Below are 21,433 nucleotides of genomic sequence, written 5' to 3'. Positions count from 1 at the left end.
ATATTTTGTTGTTGTACACAGTTTTGGTACATGATATTGAAATAAGTATTTCAAGTATATAATGAGCACTAATGAACAGTTGAACAATTGTTGTTAGAAACACTTGGTAAGAATCATTTTCTTTTTCAGGTTTGAGTCCAATACTCCTGTGACAGTTGCTTCAAAATTAGGACTCACAGGTGAATGTAGGTGGTATTGTTCCAACTACTGTTATTGAGACTTTATTTGGTTTCTACATTAATACACTGTTTTTGCAGTAGCAATGCTTTTAGGTCCTGATGAAAGCCTGGATCAGTATGGATCTAGAGGCTGAAACATGTAGACCTGTCATCCTTTTGGACTGAAGCAGTTATTATTTATAACTGTATTTGCACTGTTTTTAAATTTGACACCTGGACATCGCCTATTAAAATTGTTTGGCGTCCTGGTAGCCAATTTTATTTTACACACACTAACTCACATGCACTACAACCATCACCACTAAAAACACTTATCGCTTCACATTTATGGGATCATAGTAGATTCCACCTAAACCATCTCTCTAAAACATCCGTGCGCGCACAGAGAATTGCTGAATATTCTTGTTAAGCGTATGAACAGTGGTCACACCCCTCATTTAAAGTCATCTGCCACAAATACTTTTGAGAAGAGAGTGCACAATCAGGAGTGTTTAAAGAATGGGTTTGTATTACTATTTACTGGTGGAATCATAACACAAAACAAAAGAGCTGAAAGAGATTAAGGGACAGCGGGGAAGAGAACAGTGCGAAAAAAGTGCCTTCAAGAAAGAAAGGAACAGAAATAAGGAGAGAGGGAGAAATAACAGAGAGAGAAAGAGAGACCCGAGGGCGGAAGAAGAAAAGTGAGAGGGAGGGTGACGAGAAAGAGACGTGAAGAGAGAGGCACCACTTCGCAGACAGCAGGCGAGCGGCGGAGGGCGAGCAGTGGAGAGAGAGGGAAGGCGGGAGCGGGGGAGGCGGCGGACAGCTGCGGCGGAGGTCCCCGGTATATCCCTCTAGTTCCTGGCTACATCTCTGAAGAGAGGAGCGGCCGAGGCGGGCGGGCGGGCGGCCCTGGGCACAGGTGTACAGAGAGGCGGGCAGGCGCCGCCCTCAGGTGGAGGGCCTCCTGCTGCACGGAGCGGCCCTCCCGGGCACAGAGAGGATGAGGCGGCCCAGGCCCTGCGCGCACCGCCCGCAGCCCAGGAGGCACCGACGGCCGCGTATGGAGACCCGCTAGGAAGCGGCGCCCCTCCGAAGCACGGCAAGGTAAAACGGGGACACGGGTGGGGGGGCGGCCTGCTGAGGGAGGGTGCCCGTCCTAAGCACCCCCGGGTGCGAGAGCGTCGCTGTGCATTGAGGGCCCTAGCTGTGGTAAAGAGTGGGGGTGTCAGGGCAGCGAACCCCTTTCTTAGCACTGTGTGGGTCTGGGAATATTTGGTTCACTCGGTTCTCAGGGTTATTACACTTTGTGCACGTTCGTATTAAACCTTGAAATGTCACATATTCAAAATAAACAAATGTCCGGATTTTTTCCGTTCAGAGCGCATGCTCCTTAGCTGACAGCTAGCGGTGTTCAGGACCCCATGGCACGCTGAATCCTGGCTGAGAGTGGGGGCGCCGGCCTCGGGGGCAGATTCTTTCCTCGTGAAAACGCGATTACATCCAGATCTTTCCTTAATCCGATTGCCTGCCCTCCCCCCTCGGTTTTCTCCTTTATGTTTGGGAGGTTTGTTTGCACATCGCCTTTGCAATTTGCACACACTACTGCACATGAAGGCTCGTGCAACCTCTAAATAAACCCGTTCAAGGCAGACCTTACACAGCTATTAGAGAAGGGGCACAGATGGGCACAGGAGGGCACCAGACGGGTGTGTTGGATGGCACCGGGTTTTGTTTAATCATGCAGGCGTTAAAGGGTTAAAAGACGCGCAGTTGCGATAGCACAGGTCACGCATGTTGCCCCATTTCTGTTCATTCTTCACGCGATAAGATTATGATAACGCTTTAATATAATATTTTATATAAAGTAGCACACTTCAATTATGATATAAAGCGATTTTAGGTGATATATTGTAGGCTACTATAGTATGATGTTTCAGTATATTATAAAGCAATGAATACAATACTTTAGACTATTTCCGTTCCCCACGTGCCCTGTCAGAAGCCTGGTATTTCTTGCCCACATTGAAGCCATGGCTGTCACAGCCTTCTGGGAAGCCGAACCTTTTGTTTCCCCGCCACAGAATGAGATCTGCATATTCAGTGGAATGCAGTCACATCACAGTTGCTGTTTTGGGGTGAGACGTGTTGCCAAACAGCTGCTGCTTTGTCTTGCTGTCCCAGAGGTCCCACGGGAGCGGGCCTTTTTCGGGTTGTGTTTTTTGGACACGCATGGAATACGCTGCGTAAAGGACGGAGCTGAGGAGCGGCACGTACACGCACAGAAATAAACAACATGGAGTTTGGGGTTGGGGGTAGAGTGGGGGTTCGGTGAAAGTGGGCCTGGGTAATTAACATTGAGGCGGGGGTGCTTATGCAGGCTTTGGTGGGGCCAGACGTAACCCAACAATAGCAAAATGTCAGCCATCACTAGGTGCTATCAAGTACTTGTGGGTCTGGGGGCGCAGAAGCAGCTTCTCTTTAGCACCCCTCCCCCGAGACAGCACCTGACAAAATATAGGTTGCATGTGTCGCCATTACAGAATACCCCATTCTGGTGGCTAAATTGCATAAGTTCGTTTATGATTAGTAATAAAAACACAGAAGTCTGAAAGCAGCGTCTCGAGGCAATTAGGTTGTGATCGTAAGCGCTATCCAAAGCAGAAACCATTTATCTTGTCAAACGCAGACTCTCGTGACAACCCAGGGCTATACAGAAATGACGAGGCCGCCAGAGCTAATGACGCGTGTCCGCCCAGGATATGAGATGCCGTGCTATTTTGAATAAAACATGATGAATGGAGGGGAGGGGGGGTTGGGACCCCACTATGTGAGTTTGTGGCAGCCCGCCTAGTCCCCACTCAAACCTCAAAGCCTGCTTCATGGTGTTAGTAAATCCACGTGAAGATAGGACGTGACTAGTAACCGGGAATCTGTGTGCCCGGCCAGGCTGAAGTGAGGGGTCGGTCTGTCACGAGGTTACTCTCGGTGTATTATTGTGAGGGTTCTGGGGAGATGCATGTAAAAGTGCTTTGTCACGTGCTAGGGTATGCCTGGAGCGTAGAGCAACCGTTTGGTCTGGGGCGGATTGCATGCACCGATGCATCGACATAGTTTTCACAAATAGATTGCTCGAGCAAGCGCAACATTTCGGGGACGTTTGCATTGCCTGAAAAGATCAAAAAGCAACATTTGCAAGAACAAACTATCTAAACAAACGACATTTTGCATCAGCAAATAAATCCAAATGTCGTTGGAGAATTGTACCGGTGCCAGCGCAATTTATATAATCTGGAAATGTAAGTGCAAACTTGGACTAGCTCCATAGCTAAATTCCTCTGTATTATTTCCCCGATAGCTGACAGCAATTTATAGCTGAACACCGAGCCCCCTTTCCTGTTCTTTCATCTACGAAACTATCTGGTCTATTCCAGCCTCTTTGTACACAGAAAAAACACACGTGATACCCGCCAATGCCACCAGGCACAGCATATAAAATGCCCTGTATGTACTCTTAGACTGGTTTGTCCGTGATTATGTCATCTGCTTGCGCCCATAGGGCCGCAGAGTGCTTGAAATGGAAATATAGAGGTGCTTCTTGTCCCAGAGTACCCGTTTGCTGCTGAGTAATGGCGGTGTTCTCCCGTTAAAAGCATCGGAGCAATGCCAAGAAGTCCTTGTTCAATCCTTTCCAAATGAAAGAAGTGCAGGTACTGAGTACCTGATAGTTTCAACCTATTTAAAGTACTGGGAGCCACAAGTATGCAGCAGGGGAGGACCAAATTATGCAGCAGCGTTGACTAAATTATGCAACAAGAAAATGGTAATTATGTGGCGCAGCGTGGCCCGTTTTTGTGGTAGTATTACTTCATTAACATGTTGCCGTTTGTTTAGTAACTTTTGATCCCCTAGGGCTAGAAATAATGTTTGTTACAATCTGCAGATTATGCACCAGATGATGGATTATGTGTCAAATCCATAATTATGTGGAAAAATGCCGTGCCTCAGAAACACATAATTCCAGTGGCCCTGCCCATAGTGTGCTTGCATGTTTCAGAATTATCTTGGTCTTCCCTTACGGGTAATCTGAGCATCGAAGAAATGGTGTAGTTTCGGGTGGCTGATGTTTGGAGGCTAGAGAGCAAGGAAGGATGCCTGGCTCCGTTGATGGATGTATGCACCGATGATGGGCTGCTTGGGTGCATAGGTGGATGATTGAGTTAGGAATATAGCGATGGATGCCGGTGAGTTTGCACTGCTCAGGTGTAGCGAGAGAAACACGAACGTAGATTTATAGAGAGGCCTAAATAATCATAAAACAAAAATATTATCCTCCCTTGGTCAGAATTGGATGAATTTGTATATTACAATTGTTGTTTGAGTCTATACGTGGTATATCTAAATGATGTAATGATGGGATTGTAAAGGTGTTTAGCGCTTTACGCAAACAGTGATGAGTAAAAACAAGATAGGCCTGGTGGGGGACGGACGGGCACAAGGCAGCCTGTGTCGGTGTCAGTTGAGGAAATATAACCGATTATAGGTAATAATGAAAATTGAGGGGAGGGGCGAGCAAGTCCCAGCCTCGCACCCCCTCCCCATCTAAACCCAAGACACAAAACTGGCATTTCTGTGTCCTGAATGGAGAGGCGGCTGCCAGAGCCCGCGGGCAGACATTTGCAATCGCATTTGGAGCGCCGTTGTGTGGTGCTTCTGGCCCGCGCACCAACACTGCCGCTCTTCACAGAGCTTCGGTTTTTGGAGGCAGGATGAAAGCGGGGCTCTGGGGGATAGGAGGCCGTAACTCCACTGCGCAGGAAGCGGGCCAGGCAGAAGACGAGGACGGGCAGAGGCAGACGGCTCCGCCTAATGAGATCTGGGACGGCTGCCCTCGTGACCGCAAGTGCAACTGGCAATGGCTGCCGGGACAGGCGCTGCAGCGCGAGAGTTCCATCCGGAGGCGATACTGTGAGATACAATAGCAGTACAGATGTACTTTCACACAGGACGCTGTGCAAACACCAACCTGCGTGATGGAGGAGCCAACTCGCGTGTACGTGCAAGGAGTGCGCGCGCACTCACGCACCATACACACACAATCACATCTACACAAACCATAGACACTCACACATATGCACAGACATTACACCCTTACACAAAATACGAAATACCTCAGGCATTGGAATATATACATATAAACATGATTTATAAGTCCTTCTGTCTATGTACCTGTCTGTTTATGCATCTGTATGCCTGTATCTGTATATGCATGTATGTATCTGTCTGTTTGTGTACTTGTGTATCTATAATTCTATGTATGTATCTACTTGTCAATGTATATACGCCGGTGTGTCTATGAATCTGTATGCCTGTCTAACTGTATGTATATGCATGCATTTATCTGTCTTTGTGTATTTATATAGCAGTAATTCTAAGCATGTGTGTACCTGTCAATGTATATACGTCTGTGTGTCTTTCTATGGATCTGTCTATGTATGTATCTGTCCGTTTCTGTCTGTGTTAAGGTAGATGTCTTCCTCTCTGTGTGCATGTATCTGTCTAACTGAATCTGTCAACCTTTATATGTATTTGTGTGTTGGTTTATATGTTTGTGTGGACCCTTTGTACATATGTTTCTGCATTTATGTCTCTGTATGCATGTATGTATGTGTGTGGATTTGTGAGCCTAGCTAGGTTTGTGTGTTTATACATAAATACATTTGGCAACCTGTATATGCATCTGGCAATCTGTATGTAGGTACCTGTATGTCTTATATACTTCCATCTCTAGGTCTGCCATGGATTTACGCATGTTTGTGTCTGTCTCCGTCAACACACTTGTCTATGGGCCTGCCTCTGCTGTTCTAGCGCAGCAGCATGCTTGATTGCATATCTGTTTGTGTGTGTCTGCCTGTGCACCTGTGTGTTCTGCCAGCTTTGGAAGCTCTTTGTTCACACCGCTATCTTGTGCTTGAACGTGCTGGTGTGTGTATTGCCGTCACCCTCAGTGCACCCCCATCTATTGCTGGTTAACCAGCTCTTCGCCGTGACCATGCTGCCTGCTAAGCGTACACATACTGCCTGCTTTCGTTTTGTATATATGCGGAAGTGGGGGGTTGTGTGACACCTGCTGAAGCAGTCCCTCCGTTCGCACAATTATTGACGGGGGAGGGGCATATTGCAATTGTGTGTCTTTTGCTTTCTCGTCCCCCATCGCGGCACCCTTAATTGCTGAAGTTTGCCGATCTCCGGCGCTCTGTAAACGCGGGCCGTTCAATATTTGAGGACACTTTTTTACAGTTTTTGGAAAATGCTGTTGTTTGTTCTGTTGTAAGAATTGTCAGTGTGTGTACCCACGTGGGTGGCTAATTGTGCATGTGTGTGCGCTCGCTCATTCATTCATGTCTGTGTGTGTGTCATGCCATGTTATTTATTTAATATATATCATGTCATGTAATGTTATATATTCTTGTCATGTGGTTGGAAGAGAAACACATTATAGATAGGGCTCTCTGTTTAATGTTTTTTTACGTAGCTCTATGTATTTATACTTCTTTTTGTTATTATCTTATTGATATATATACATATTTAATTAGAGTTCTGTGAAAAAAGGAAGTTGTAACTAGTATATTTCCACATTTCTGTAACAGACAAATGTACACTTCCACGTAGATGCCTTCCAGAATCTATCACTGTAAGAAGTCATATGTTAAGCAGCATTGGTTCTGTAATACAGAGAGACATGGATATTTTAAGCCTGTTAAGGTGTTCGTATGGGGTATTTTTTCCCCAATGCAGCTTATCTACACACCACTCAAAATACTTTAATATTTCAATTTATGGGTTCCAGAGTAGCGTGCTAATCGCTGAAAAAGCACTTACACCCCATCAGGGGTAGCAAGCGCTATATAAATGCAAACCTTTTCCCCTTCTCTATCACTCCACTATCTTTCTCAATCCAAATAACTGACTAACATATCCATCACTCAAATCAGATTTCACTATACTAATTCACCACTAATCCTTTATGGGTTCCGGAGTAGTGTGCTACTCGCCGAAATAAGGGAATCGACGCCTCGCCAGGGGTGGTAAGCGTTATATAAATGCAATTACAATACAATACAATTACAAGCTATTGCCTGGTAGTTATGAGTGATAGCATGAAGAGTCACTGAAAAGCAGACCTACTGCCTCTATTTTTCAGTTTCTAAAAATAAATGTAGACAGGAAACCCATTTGCCTGTTTTTGTAAAAATCAATAAAAATGGAAGCATAAGGTCATGATTCTCAGTTTATTGGAATGAAGGTTCTAGTTATTGTACCTGATAAATAACGATATTGTGGGGTTCGTTGCTTATCTAGGGCGATAATATAATACCTATCACTAGTTTTTGGGGAATAACATGCAGATTTTGGAGGTTACTGCACCAGAATCCTCGTGGTACAGTAAGTACTGTCCACTGATAGAGTCTGACACATTCGTCCCGTCGAAATTTAACAAAGGGTGAGATATTTAACATATCCGGGAATTACCGGCTGTGCTAAATCCGCTCAACTCAGCATTCCAACCCCTTTGTGCAAACAGGACTTTACACAGGGGGTCCAAAAATTCAGACCAACTTGTAATCAGGGCCTCAGAGCCTTATTTGCAAAGCAGCTGTGGTACCAGCACTCCCCCAAAACACAGAATGTTATTGCCCATCCTGCTCATTGCTTAAATGAAGTGAATTTAGGTATATTTTTTCCATTTATTCAAGTTCATAGTCTATCTCTCACAATTGCAGTCCTTTAGAATTAAATGTAAGAACCCGTCTTTCTGTTTGTGGTGCCTAAAAACAAACATTCACTTCCACATGGGAGATGGACTTAGTGACACTGGAAATGCTTGATGGCCTGTGTTTGTATTTTTGTCCACTGACATTTGTCTGTGTTTGAGTTTGACCTTGGTCATAAAATGAATAGGTTGGTATTTGGATATCCCTATCTATAAGAAGGGATCGCCTCTCCTCCCAGTCAATTACCGGCCTATCAGCCTTATTGACGTAGCCCAAAAACTGTTTGCCAGACTAATTATCAATCGTATACTGGACTGGATTGACGAGGAGGAGATCCTAAGCCATTATCAGGCTGGCTTTAGGAAATCTGTATCTACCATTGATCAGATTTTCAGGTTTAACATGCTCTACTGGAAAACTGTCATGGTTGAAGGTGGATCCCTATACACAGTTTTTGTAGATCTCCGATCAGCCTTTGACTTGGTCCCACGTACCAAGCTATGGGCTGTTCTTCGTGAATTAGGAATTCCACCTTCCCTTCTGGACATCATAATCCGATTACACACTGAAAACTATGCTAGGGTTAGATGTGGGAGAGAGGGAGAAATTATCAGCTAGTTTCCCTGTCAACAGAGGTGTCCGCCAGGGCTGCGTCCTGGCTCCCACTCTTTTCTGCCTATACGTAAATGGAGTTATCTCCTACCTAAACAAGGTTTCAAACAGAGACGCCCCAAAGCTGGCTGGAGTGGGGATTTCGGCAATTATGTTTGCAGATGACACCTTGCTACTTGCCAAATCCCCTATGGGTATCCAGCGGGTATTGGATGGGTTTGCTTCCTTTTGCCAGGACAGGGGCTTGGAAATCAATACTTCAAAAACAAAATTTATGATTCTGAATCCCCCAAAAAAATCCCGGCCAAACCCAACCATTGACGGAATTGGTTTGGAGAGAGTCCGTGTGTTTGAGTATTTAGGAGTGACAATAAATGAAAACTTCACATGGACTCAACACCAAACCAAATCACGATTAAAATTAACACAGAAAACTGGGGCTATTGCTAAACTCTGGAAAAACTCCTACATAAAACCAATTGGCCCACCTTTAGAAATTTATAAGGTACAGGCCAGAGCGGCAGTAATCTATGGGGCGGAACTATGGGGCAATAATTGCCTGCAATCATTTACGGTCGTGGAAAATAACTTTCTACGACAATTATCATCTTTACCGGCTAGCACCCCACTTCTTCCCCTTAGGCTGGACCTAGGAATTAGATCCATTAAGGAGGAATTAGCCTTAAAGCCTCTAACCTTTTGGCGACGTTTATGGGCAACCGCGGAACTCAATACCTATAGACAAGAACTTTCAGATTTACTGAAGTACCAAATTATACAAAACCTTCCTTGGTTAAGGTATATCAAGACAGAGTGTGATAGGTTGGGTTGCCCCTCCCTATGGAGTTCTCCAGAAACTGCATCCAAGGCCATATCACGTAAAGCCCTGGTAACATTGTTTTATGAAAGAAATTGCTCGGTCTGGCTGACCTCTGATAACTTGGGCTCCATGACAAGATCATTCATTTTAATGAAAGATTATTATAGGTTGGAGATGGTCTTGGATGATATTTACCCCACAACCTTAAGAAAAATGTATCTACAATGGAGATATAATTCCCTTCCCATCCGCGCTCTTACGAATAGATGGCGCCCTTCAACTGATCTTAATTGTCCCTCTTGCACCACCCACCGTGAAAATGACCTCCATGTAATTTTCTTTTGTCCTTTATACATAGAATCCAGGAAAAAATGGATTATCCCTCTATGCAAAAGATGGGGTTTTAGAAAACACATGGAGGCATATCGATTATTGAAAACGGATCTATCGCCTCTAACCGTTTTTGCAGTTAGTAAATTTTTAGATGCAATGTGGAAAATAAGGAGAAAGCATTGTCAATATGATACTATCTAGTTCCACACTTCTCTGTTAGATCGAATGATGCAAATTATGTCTGTTAACGTGATTAGTGGCTTTTCCAATCATAACTGTATGATGGATATACTCTTTTTTCTTTTTTCTTGATTGTAAAAACTATGAAATTTTATGTCCAATTGTGTTATAATTGTGGAATTTATGTTTTTTTCTGTGTTATCTTTTATGACTAATTGTAGTCGAAATAAAGATTAAAGAAAGAAAGATTTGGATATTGTGTGAATTGTGCAGATGTTTGCATATCACCTCACCAGAAGGGACATCCATGCAAGGGCACGCAGGAGATCAGATTTTTAAATCCCTTGGAATCCATTAGAGGCAGCCTCAGCTGCAGCTGTGACCCCTGGTATTTTGTACAGGAAAGATCAGGCTCATCATAGATGGATGTGAGGTAGCTTAGGCGCATGGGGAGTGTGTGGATACTGCACGTTATTGGTAGGCCGCAGATTACGGAAGCCAACGCCAAAGGCCTCCCTCTTACTGACGTGTAACAAAGGGCCCTGCAGCTTCAGCCGTGCAGGGCATCCCTTAAAAGTCACACCATTATCCAGTTCTGGGCAGGAACCTGGAGCCCCTGGTGACGTGGATTAATTTGGTAACCTTAGTCGGAGGACACAGCACGGAGGACGCAGCCAGGTAAGTAAAATTTGATGATCCATCCTTCAAATTTTGCTGTACGTGCCTGCCATCTTGTTTGAAAGCAGTGGTGTAGCAAGACCTGTGGCGGTCCCTGCTTTAGCCACCCCGCGGGCTGCAGGTAAGAGCGGGAGGTGCTGTAGATCCCTGCTTTGCTGCCCCGCGTGCCACAGGTAAAAGCAAGGTGGGTGCTGTCTATCCCTGCTATGGCGCCCGCGATGGCCGCAGGTAAGAGTGGCGGGGGGAGGGCTATCGCCTCCTCCAAAACTTGTGCTGCCCGGGGCAGTCTGCCCCCCCCCCTCCCCCTTCTGAATATATCCCTGTTTACAAGCAAATTATCCACACTGGGACATCTTAGCAAAGGTGGGCAGAAGCAGCACTTGACAGGGCTTTACGTGGGCTGGGTCACAGACCCTGTAGTTATTAAAAACAGGCTTGAAATAGGTCCCTGTCGGGCCCTGTGTTCCTGCCCTTAAATATAGCGACTAAAACAATGATCTATTTCTGAAAAATGAATGTAAAAAATGTTACAATAATCCACTTCAGTAGTTTAATTCCTCTTAATATTTCTTGCATTCCCCAAGAGGGTTGCTATTTCTAGGATGTTCTGTTTCACTCAAAAAAGTTTTTTATTTTTAAGCCACGCACCTAATTACACAGACTGTGCCCCTGTTAAAGAACCCTCACTTTTTTCATTCGACCTAAAGCCCAGGCTCTTGGCATAGCCTCGGTTTAATAAAGGGATGGGATGGATTGGTGTGTGTGTGTCTGTGTCAATGCATGTGCGTGTTCAAGCGTTCATAGCTTGACATGTGTAAGAGATGTTTTACTTAAAAGGTGCTGCTTTCTCTACTGTCCTGTATGCTTGTGTCTATGAGGTAGAATTTACTTTTCCAAATTCTCTAAAACGAGGATTAAAAACATAAAATGCAATAAAAAAAGAAAGTCAGAGGCCCTGATTTAGAGTTTGGAGCAGTGGTGGCTCCCCCATTGGGGCGTGGGGGCGTCGCCCCACTGCTTTCTCACCGTGCGAGAAGGCAGAAACATAAATGGTAATAACTACCATATTATGTTTCTGTCTTCTCGCACGGCGAGAAAGCAGAAGTGCAAGTGCCTGGTTGGGGGTAGGCGGTCCTGCTCGAGGGCAGGGGGGGTGTGGCTTGCTCACTGTTGTGGGTACTGACTGTTTGGACGGCCCTGGGGCCGACCAAACAGTCAATACCCACAACAGTGGGCAAGCCACTCCCCCCCTGCCCTCGAGCAGGACCGCCCACTCTCCCTTTTTCTCTATGTAGGCTGCTGCATGAGCAGCCTACATAGAGAAAATGACCCGGGTGGGGCGTGCTCTGCTGTGCCTCACCAATCACAACGCTGCCATTGCAGCATTGTGATTGGCGAGGGGAGGGAGGGAGGCTGCCTTTCCTAGATGACGTTGGAATTAGAAAATGGTGGACGGCGGGAGTCGGACTCGGGACGGTAAGTTTTATTTAATATATTTGTCTTTAATTAAACCCCTCCCGCCTCCCCCCGCGACAACCCTATTTCCACCCCCCCATCCTGTCATGCCAGCCGCGACTGGTTTGGAGGGAAATGAAAATCTTCCCATGTCTGGAGGTGGCTAGACAGTCTTGATCAGGTTCAATCTGTGCACAGTAGTATCTATGAAATAGACATATATTTGGCTATTCCCCCTGCAAGCACCCCTCCCCCACACCACCTTTTCAAATATCTGGGCCAACCCTTTCCATGTAGTGGGACTAGGTGAATCGAGTCAAGGCAAGAGGCGAAGCTTTCATGTGGATGAGCTAGCTGTAGCCATATGTAGTCTGAGCAAGGCCACCAGCCTACCCCTACAGGCGGCAGTCGCTGCCGCTGTGGCAAGGTAAAAGCGAAAAGCGATGGTTGGTAAAAAAAAGTTGTCATCAGAGCCCGTTTTGAATATCCTCATGGATAAGTAGGTGAACAGTGACAGCTGTAGCTACTGTGTGGCATATTTACAAGGGCATTGCACCACAGGAACGTCACCTTTAACAAAAATTCCTGTGGCGAATGCCCTTCTCCATAGTTATAAAGTGGCGTTAAGCTTAACGCCACTTTGTAAATATGGCAGCTTATTTACAAGCCCATTGCCCCCGCCTGTGTGTCACTTTTATTGACGCATCAGCAGCGCAATCAGCTTCCCCATATTTACAGGGCCATGTAAAGTCACCCTGCGTGACTTTTCATGACCATGTAAATATGTTTCCCTTTCACGCATAACTCTGTGGGTGTTCCCACGCAACATCCATGGAACTTGACACATTCCCAGATGTACAATATTTCGTACACCTGGGAATGTGTCAGAATCCTACGCCTCCCCAAGGGAGATGTAAAGAAGCGCAACGGGGAGAAATACTTGTATTTCTCCTAGTTTTTTCCTATTACTATGCGTGCTTTATTCTGCAGTGCGCATAGAAAGAAGAAAACGCCTTTAATGATCATTTTTGAAGCTGTCCCTTCCTGCACAAAAACAATCATCCCCTCAGTCAGGCACCCTTGCAAACTGACGCAAGGGTGTCTGTGCTGGCGCACAGCTGCTGTTTGTGCACCGGGGTAAGGGAGGACAGGAATGTGCCCTATCTTGTTGATACATTGCATTCCTGCCCTTTTATGTTGACGCACAGTAGTGCAGCCGGAAGGCTTGCTGCGCTGCCGTGCGTCAAAGTATTGTAAATGAGGCATTTGGTACCCTTTCACGCAGTTATCTGCATGAAAGGGGCAAGCAGTGGGCGTTGCTGTGGTCCTTCCACCGCAACACCCAATGCTTTTTGATGCTGCCCCAGATTTACAAAAATCTGTAAATCTGAGCAGGTGTTAAAATGGCTATACGAGGAGAAATACTTTTATTTCTCCTCGTTTTTGCCTTTTCTGTGTGTGCTGCAGAAAGAGCAAAATGCCATGAATTATTGTTTATGTGCAGGAAGGTGTCCCTTCCTGCACATAAACAATCATTAAATAATGATGTTTTGCTACTTCTATGTGTGCTGCATTCTGCAGCACAAATAGAAGTAACAAGTCACCATTTCTTCCTGCACATAAACAAGCAATCCCTGCAGCACAGGCACCCTTGCACTATGATGCGAGGGTGCCTGCGTTGCCTCTAGGCAGCTAATTTTAGCACCAGCGCTAGGTAATCACAAGGGTTCACCGTATTGTTGTAAACACAGCGCTTCCCTGCATTTTGGAAATGTCAGAGCGCAGCGCGGGCAAATTTGGCAGAGCTTTGCGCTCCAACATTTCCTTGTACATATGCCCCTGTGGTCCTACTGCCTTCTTTGTGCTTGCTGTCCTTCTGGCAGGGACTGCCCAAGACCTGCTTAAATAAGTCCAACTGCTTTTCCTGCTGCACGTGGATTCTGTAATACTTTTACCCTTTCAACCCCCACCACCAGCCATGATTGCTTGTTTGAGCAGGATGGACTGTCAGCGACATCTTGTCAAGTCACCACTGCGGTGTCAGTGTCCGCTCAAATTATCATTGTTTTTCCTGCACTTCAAGAGATGCAAAATTGAAATATGGTTCTCGACGGCGGAGGGTGCAAACAAATAATCTACTAGAAGTGAGACAAGAAGGATAGAGCCCCGTGGGCTAGGACAAGGGAGCTCTGCGAGCCCTGGAGAAAGAACAGGAGAGACCAGTTGTGATAAAAGGAGTCCACAAGGTCAACCCAGATCAATGGGTTAACTTCACATGGTTCTCTGGGGCTCTTCTGTATAAATATATGAACTTGCTACGATGCGTTTGGAATGAGGAGATTATGGTCTACATTTACTAAGATATCAAGCAACGATACCAGTGCTTAATTTGAGCTGGTGGTTTCCATTGCTTAGCACCGGCAATTAATCATCAACACATCGCGTTTCATGAGCACCAGTTAAGGACACATTCATTTACGGGGAGATTAAGTGATTTGCGCAGCCTCACAGGATGTTGAGTTGATGCCGAGACTCGAACCAGCCCTGAAGTCTGCAGCTGTGGCCATTACGCCACATCCTCTCCCCACTTTCGTGACTAGTTGTTGGTTCTGTTTTAGGCAGCGCTAATAGGAGAAATGGGCTGGTGCAAGCTGAGTGCTGACGAGAGCCCTGGAACTTATGTTTTTTTTACAAACTAAGCACTGAACGCAACACATCATCTAACTTTGCTGTGCTGCATTGCACAACAGGGAAAACAGTGCAGAGCCATATCTACAAAGATTGCCCTGGTGCTTGAGTCATCCCCTGAGATGGTTCACAAACAGGTTGCCCTGCGCGATAAACTGCCTTTTGCCAGTGCACAGAAGAGAGTATGCCCTGTCTTTGTGTAAGATTTGTAGTGGAAGCATACACTTCCAGTGCGAGTTCCTATGCGTAGACAATCACAGATGGGTCAGACACATTGGATGCGTGCTGTGAGCGGCAGAACGTGTGATGTTTAGTTTTCTTGGGAAAATCGTTGCATTCCCCCATGTTGTGACCTGTTTCAACAAGGCAGTAGTTTTTAACGCAAATTCTGGTTCGGTTACCTTAATAGATCACTGTTTGTGTCAAAACCTATGGCCATTTGCTCCCCCTCGATGCATAGCAGCACAAAGTGGATATGGAACTGTAAAAAGGGTTACCTTCCAGCACGAAACCATTTTGCGCTGGAAAAGTGAATCATTGCTGCGGTCTTGCCTAGCGCCAGCCGAATCATTAGTAAATCTGGGCAATCACGCCTTATTCTGCCTTTGATAACAGTTCATGCACTTGGGTACTGCTGTTAAACCATGGTTTGTGTCTAAAGACAATGACACCAGAGGACCCAGCTTACAAAGATTCCACCAGAAACAAATCCATGGATGCAGTGAGTTACTCCAATTTACACCAACCTTCTGTTACCAGATTTACAAAAAGTTGCACTTGTGCAAATCTGGTGGTGACTGGAACATCTTTGAGGTGTTCATGTGGAAATGGAATTCACAAAGGTTTGATCAAGTTTATCTTGAACGTGCTCCAGAAATTCTCAAATTCGCCCCAGCGCTTGTCTTTGTGACTATCATATTAGACGGTGGCCGACATTCTGAGTCACCCAACATTTCCCGAATTGCTCCAGAGGAAACCCTTGTGAATCAGGCCCACAGAGCTCACATGCATCCAAAGCCAGTGCTGTGCCACAGCTGTTGTAGGCAGCTACCTTATGGCACCACCGCAAACAGCCACAAGAGGGTGCTCAATGTAAGCAAACAGTAGCCATAAAGGCTTTGTTTCTAGAGGAAAGGAGGCACTTAAATCTCAAAATATAGTTTTCCCCAGGGTTCTGAAAATCCATGCACTATGCACTGGAGCCGAATACATCTGCTTAAACGATAATGTACAGACAACACCTTTGCACAAGGCACTGAACCAGGAAGATTGGATTCATTACTCATCTTAGAGTCTTTTGACAGTTTATAATTTAATATGTTTCGGGGGGGGGGGGGGGTTAGTGAAATACAATCATGGCACAAACTACTTGAATTTTCTTATTGTATGGATTTCCACATCTTATTAAATGTTGGAGATGCAGCCAACTGCGTTCAGATCTCATAGACAGGGGCGTAGCTTTGGGAAGGGAGGTGTTTGGGGTGTTACACCCCCCCCTAATAAATGTATTTGCTGATAAATGGTTGGGTACAGTTGCTGTCAGTCGGGTTTTGTGAGATGTCTGTCGGATTTCACCAGTTTACATACACACACTGTTTTGAAAGTCCTAAAAAATATTGGTCACTCTACAAAATATTGTGTTTTCTCTCTCAGTACCCCTACCAATCCGAATTCCTCTCCCTTTCCATAGCCCCTTTAGGCCCTCTCATGCACCCTGCTTGTCGTATAATGTATTGAAACATTATGTGCAAGCTGGATTGTGGGAAAATCTGAAGCTCTCTTCTCCCCCATTTTACTGACCAAGCTACGCCCCTGCCCATAGATCAGATACATATGTAGGCTTATGTACTGTGTTAAATTAATGTAGATGTGGTTTCCTAAGTCATCCTTTCCATGTCGCCAAGAATGGTAGGGGCCAAAATCGAACGGTCTTCAGTGCTCAGATGCTGATATATATCTCAGGCCTTCGCTCCCAGGCAGTGCGCTCTACAAAAAGACTGCTAAATGTGCGTCTGACTTATGGACATACACAGGAAATCTGCCGTTACTGGTTCTTGTCACCGGGACAAATGCAGACATTGCTTGACAGCCATATGAATGTACACAGCGTAAACACTACCGGCCTACAAGACACTGGGGGTAGGAGTGTTTTCACCGTAGAGAGCTCACCAAGCAGAACCATTTTCTGTGACATTTAAGGAGGTAGAATCCGTTGTGGAGCACCATCGTGTTTGCATTTCATAGTCCAGAAAAGTCTGTCTCTACCAGAATAGTCGGAGCTGAGAGGGATAATTTAGGGGCATATCAGCAAGGCGAGGCCGTAGAATTATCTCCGCTTTTGCGGCCGTTTTCAGCCGAAAAGCAGCAATAATTTTATTGCCTAATTAGCAAGCTCACGCTAACGCGTGAAAACTTGCGTTAGCGCAGGAATTCCTAACGCCCAGCTTTGCATCTCTAATGAGATGCAAAGTGGGCGTTCCTGACCTGACATGACAGGATATCATCAAGCCCCACGCTATGAAGCATAGCGGCAAGAAAAGTAGCGATAACCCCTGTTATCGCTACTTTCCTTACGCCTGCCCCATGATATCCTATGGAAGGTGGATATCATGGCTAAGTTCGTGGGGCCCTATCAACAAGCTAACGCCACATTGCGTGAGATTATCACTGGGTTTCCAGCGATAATCTCACATTAGGCAGTTAGCGCGAGGATTTTTATCGCTTTTGAGATAAGCGTTGCTAATAGCACGCTATCTCAGCGATAAAATCCACTCTAGCCGGCGATAATTATCCTAGCGCAAAGTGCGCTTAGCGATAATTATCGCCGGTTGTTGCTGATATGCCCTTAGTGTGGAAAAGTACCACACAAAAAAAACACGCACGGCAAGAAACCTCCGAGCACTTGTGGGAAATGTATGTGAGTACTGGAGATGAACTCCAGCATTTCGTGCCTTTCTCAGGACTCACATGAGTGTCGGCCGGTCCGCCGTTCCGACAATTCAGGGCTCACCTGCTGTCATGTTATTTCCACTGAAGTGTCCTAGGCATTGCATGTTTGGGCCTTTTTCTTAGTAAAATGTCTGCCACACCAGCAAACTTCTTTACATTTTGCAGCTTTGCAGCCACTGTTCGAGCGAAATATCGTTTTAGTTCCTCGGCTCCCAACTGTAAATTCAGGACCATACTTATCAATGAGTTACGGCGCCCTTGAGCCGCGCATGGGGGCTCCAGAGCAACCCAACTCATAAATTAGATTTATCAAGCCACGCAAAGCCTTGCGTGGCTCTGAGTGGCTTGATACATCTAGAGTAAAGCAAAGCAGCACAAATCTCTGAGTTGTGTTACTGTGCCCCAGGGAGGTGTTCCATGGGTGGTGCGTGGGTGTTCCCACGCAACACCCATGGATGTTGGCACATTCTCAGATTTACCGGCCCCCTGGTCAACAGGAGCACTCATCTGCTGTTTATTCGACTCAGCACTAGCAATAAAAAGATCTTAAATAAACAGGCAAGCATTTATTTCAAGGTTAATTGGTGTTAAAGACAAGATGTAACTAGGGAATCTTGCACTGCTTTACTTTAGAAACACCTTCATTTTTAGACACATCTTGCAGCAAAAGTGTAAAAACACGAGTCTCTTCAAAATTCAAAAACTTTTTCACCTTAGTACAATTGACGTTATCAGTACATTGAGAATTAATAATTTAAAAGTGATAATTTTCAAACGTGAATTTAGAAACATTAATTTCTCCTTCTACCCTGACGAAACGTCAATATTGAACTAAAGAGGCAAGTCAGTTATGTGCACTCTTTGGGTGGCCTGGGTTCCTATTATACGTGAACAATGTTATAGTTCATGAAATCAAACACAGGAGAACGGTTTGTACAGTGCACACACTGAAATCATGTTTTTTAGGTCCTCTTATATGTGATAATGAAGAAAAAGGAAAGAAAGTGAAATTCAAAATTTTCCTAGGATCACACAGTTTGGTAGAGTAGGATTAACACCCAGGTTTTCTGGTTTCACATTGTTCAATTCAACAGCTAGATGTATATACTTCACTTCGCCTGCACCAACCTTACCACCAATCCCACCAACCTCCACGCCCGACCGCCACCCTGTTGGCATCAATGCGACCCTCAGGCACATCACAGACCAAACCTTTTGGCCCCATGGAAAATATTTGTGAGTACCTTTGGGTTATTGTATGGTTCATTAAAAGAAAAGAGTCATAGCTGGAAAAGCCATTGTATTGTGTTTTCCATAATGAAAGTGCTTTCTTAAGCATCAGTAAAATGAACAGAATGGGTAGAGCAATAACAGCAGCTTGAAAAACACACACGCACGCATGCTCACACACCCACGCACACACATACACACATACCTTTTCCCAACAAAGAACACAAATCAGCACAATACACTCGCACACTCCCACTTTCCCTTCTCCTTTCCCTCTTAATCTGTCACTCACCCTGTAGCACCAGGCTGAGACTAAGCAGCAGTGCAAGCTTCACTCGGAAACACAAAACTACTACAGCATGGACAGCAGCAGGACAAGTCCCACTCCACGCCCGCACACACACTGCCCATATATAAATAACGACCACACTGTGCAAGCTTCAGTCAACCACTCAGAACAGGTACATAAACAGAAACAGAGCAAGCTCCCCCTCCACTCTGCACCCACAACTGCACAGGACTAGTACAGTACAGATAGCAGCACTGCAAGCTTCTGTCACACACAGAAAACAAGTACAGCATGGATAGAAACAGACCAACAGGGCCGGACTGGCCAGATCGGGCACCGGGCAATCCCCCGGTGCGCCGCACGGTTGGGTCAGGTTATTCGACCCCTGGGGGCCGTTATTGTTACAGGGCCGTTTTTGCAGCATTGCTGCAAAATCGGCCCTGTAACAAAATCGGCCGAAAACCGGCCCTGGCAAAGAGCTCGGTGGCACCCCCAAGCCCCGGAGGTAGGGAAGGGGCCGAGCACTTTGCCAGGGCCGGTTTTGGTTCCCAGTCCGGCCCTGCAGACCAAGCTCCCCCTCCCCTCGGCATCCATACATGCACAGAACTAGTACAGACAGCAGCACTGCAAGCTTCAGTCACACACACAGAACTGGTACATCATGGTCAGTAAAAGAGATTGCTTCTCTCTCTCTCAAAAGAATCACTGGTGCAAGACTGCAGCGCCACTGCAATGTCCTCTAAAAGAAAAACAACTCATGCAGCAAGGCCAGTGCAGTGCACGGGTCCTTTAAAATACAGCATCAACAGCAGAAGTGCATTTCTCACTCTTGAATTCTGCTCTCCCAGCATTCCCCGGTGCGGGCTTGCACTGACTGTGGGCTGGTTGCTATTCTGGGGGAAAGGCAAAACGAGGATCGGCAGGACTGTATGGCACTTTGGCACAGAGAAATGGACAAAAAGCACTGATACAACATTGGCAACAGCAGGGAACACTCCTTTCACACACGCACACAAACAGCCTACGCCCGCCTCCCATAGCACTGGTACATTACTGAAAGCTATGGCAGCAGTGCAAGCTTCCTTAAGGCCCATATCATGTTTACTTAGGCGAAACAGCACAGCGAGTGTCTCTCCGGCGGACAGCTCAGGAGACCTGCATGCAGGTCCCTGTTCAGTATTGTATCTTTGATGCCTTATCTGGAGTATTGTTTCCGGCTCTAGAAGCCTCATTTTGGAGTATTTTGTCCTTTAGCATCTTCCCTCTGCTGATGGAGATCACTTTGGTTCTATTGTGTCAGATCTAGATGTCTAGCTTCGATGATGAAGTTTAGTTCCGAAGTCCACCTTTGTCATATTGTTCCCAGTTCTGGATTTCACATCTGGGATATTATGTTCAGATTAACAGTTCACATCTGTAGTGTTGTATCCAGGTCTTCAGGTCGCCGATGAAGTATCGTGTCCATTTTGATTGACCATTGTTGAGTTGTGTAACCTCACCCAGAGCATTGTGTCAAGTTCTGGAGGTGTGATGTCTCTTGTGTCCATATGTGGAGGTCTAATCTGCAGTATTTTGTTAATTTCTTGAGCCACCTCTAGGATATTATGTCCACGTATGAAATCCACCTCTAGTATATTTCATCCACTCGTTGCTTCAGGTACTGGGTGGGGTGTACATTTGCTCCTTGTGTTAAATTATGAAGATACTGTTGAAGTGTAATGGGGAAGTGTTTGTTGAGTCATGAGTGAGTTTGTGCCCAAGTGTAGTTGTTTCATTAGATGAGTGACTTATTGAATGTTAGTCAGTAGACTAAAGAAAATAGATGGGTGAGCAAGTGGAGGAACACGTGCATAAATTAGTGTAAATGAGTGAGTGGACGAATGAGTGGAAGGACCAGAGAATAGAAGAAAGGTTGTGTGCATGGGAAAAGGAAAGAATGCCTGGTTAAAGGAGTGGCTAGGTAAATGGATACATAACATGGAGAATTGATGGATGGATGGATACATAACATGGAGAATTGATGGATGGATGGATGGATACATAAATGGTGAATGGGTAGGCGGTGGAAGTCAATGGATGGTAAATGGGTGGATCGGTAATGGTGAATGGATGATGGGTGGATTGGTTCGCAAATGAATAGTAAATGATGAATAGTGAATGAAGAGATAATGAATGGTTGATTAATGGACCTTGAATGTTGAATAATGGATAGTTAACAAAGAATGGGCGAACAGCAAATGGTGAGTGAATTGGGGAATGATTA

At 45.5% G+C, this 21,433-nt stretch overlaps 1 protein-coding gene across 1 annotated transcript in view; it reads left to right on the top strand.

Moving 5' to 3' along the window:
- Positions 1-931: 931 nt before the first annotated feature.
- The window catches only part of RAI2 (retinoic acid induced 2), a 205,866-nt gene continuing 185,364 nt past the window's right edge, over positions 932-21,433 (top strand). The window contains exon 1 of the mRNA XM_085622658.1: positions 932-1,268. The gene's annotated coding sequence lies outside the window, so the exon portion shown is untranslated. The remainder of the gene's footprint in view (positions 1,269-21,433) is intronic.

This window comes from Triturus cristatus, chromosome 8, assembly GCF_964204655.1.
Source record: "Triturus cristatus chromosome 8, aTriCri1.1, whole genome shotgun sequence".
Lineage (NCBI taxonomy): Eukaryota > Metazoa > Chordata > Amphibia > Caudata > Salamandridae > Triturus > Triturus cristatus.
The sequence above is the reverse complement of the archived record's forward strand: the minus strand, read 5'-3'. Positions and strand labels throughout refer to the sequence as shown.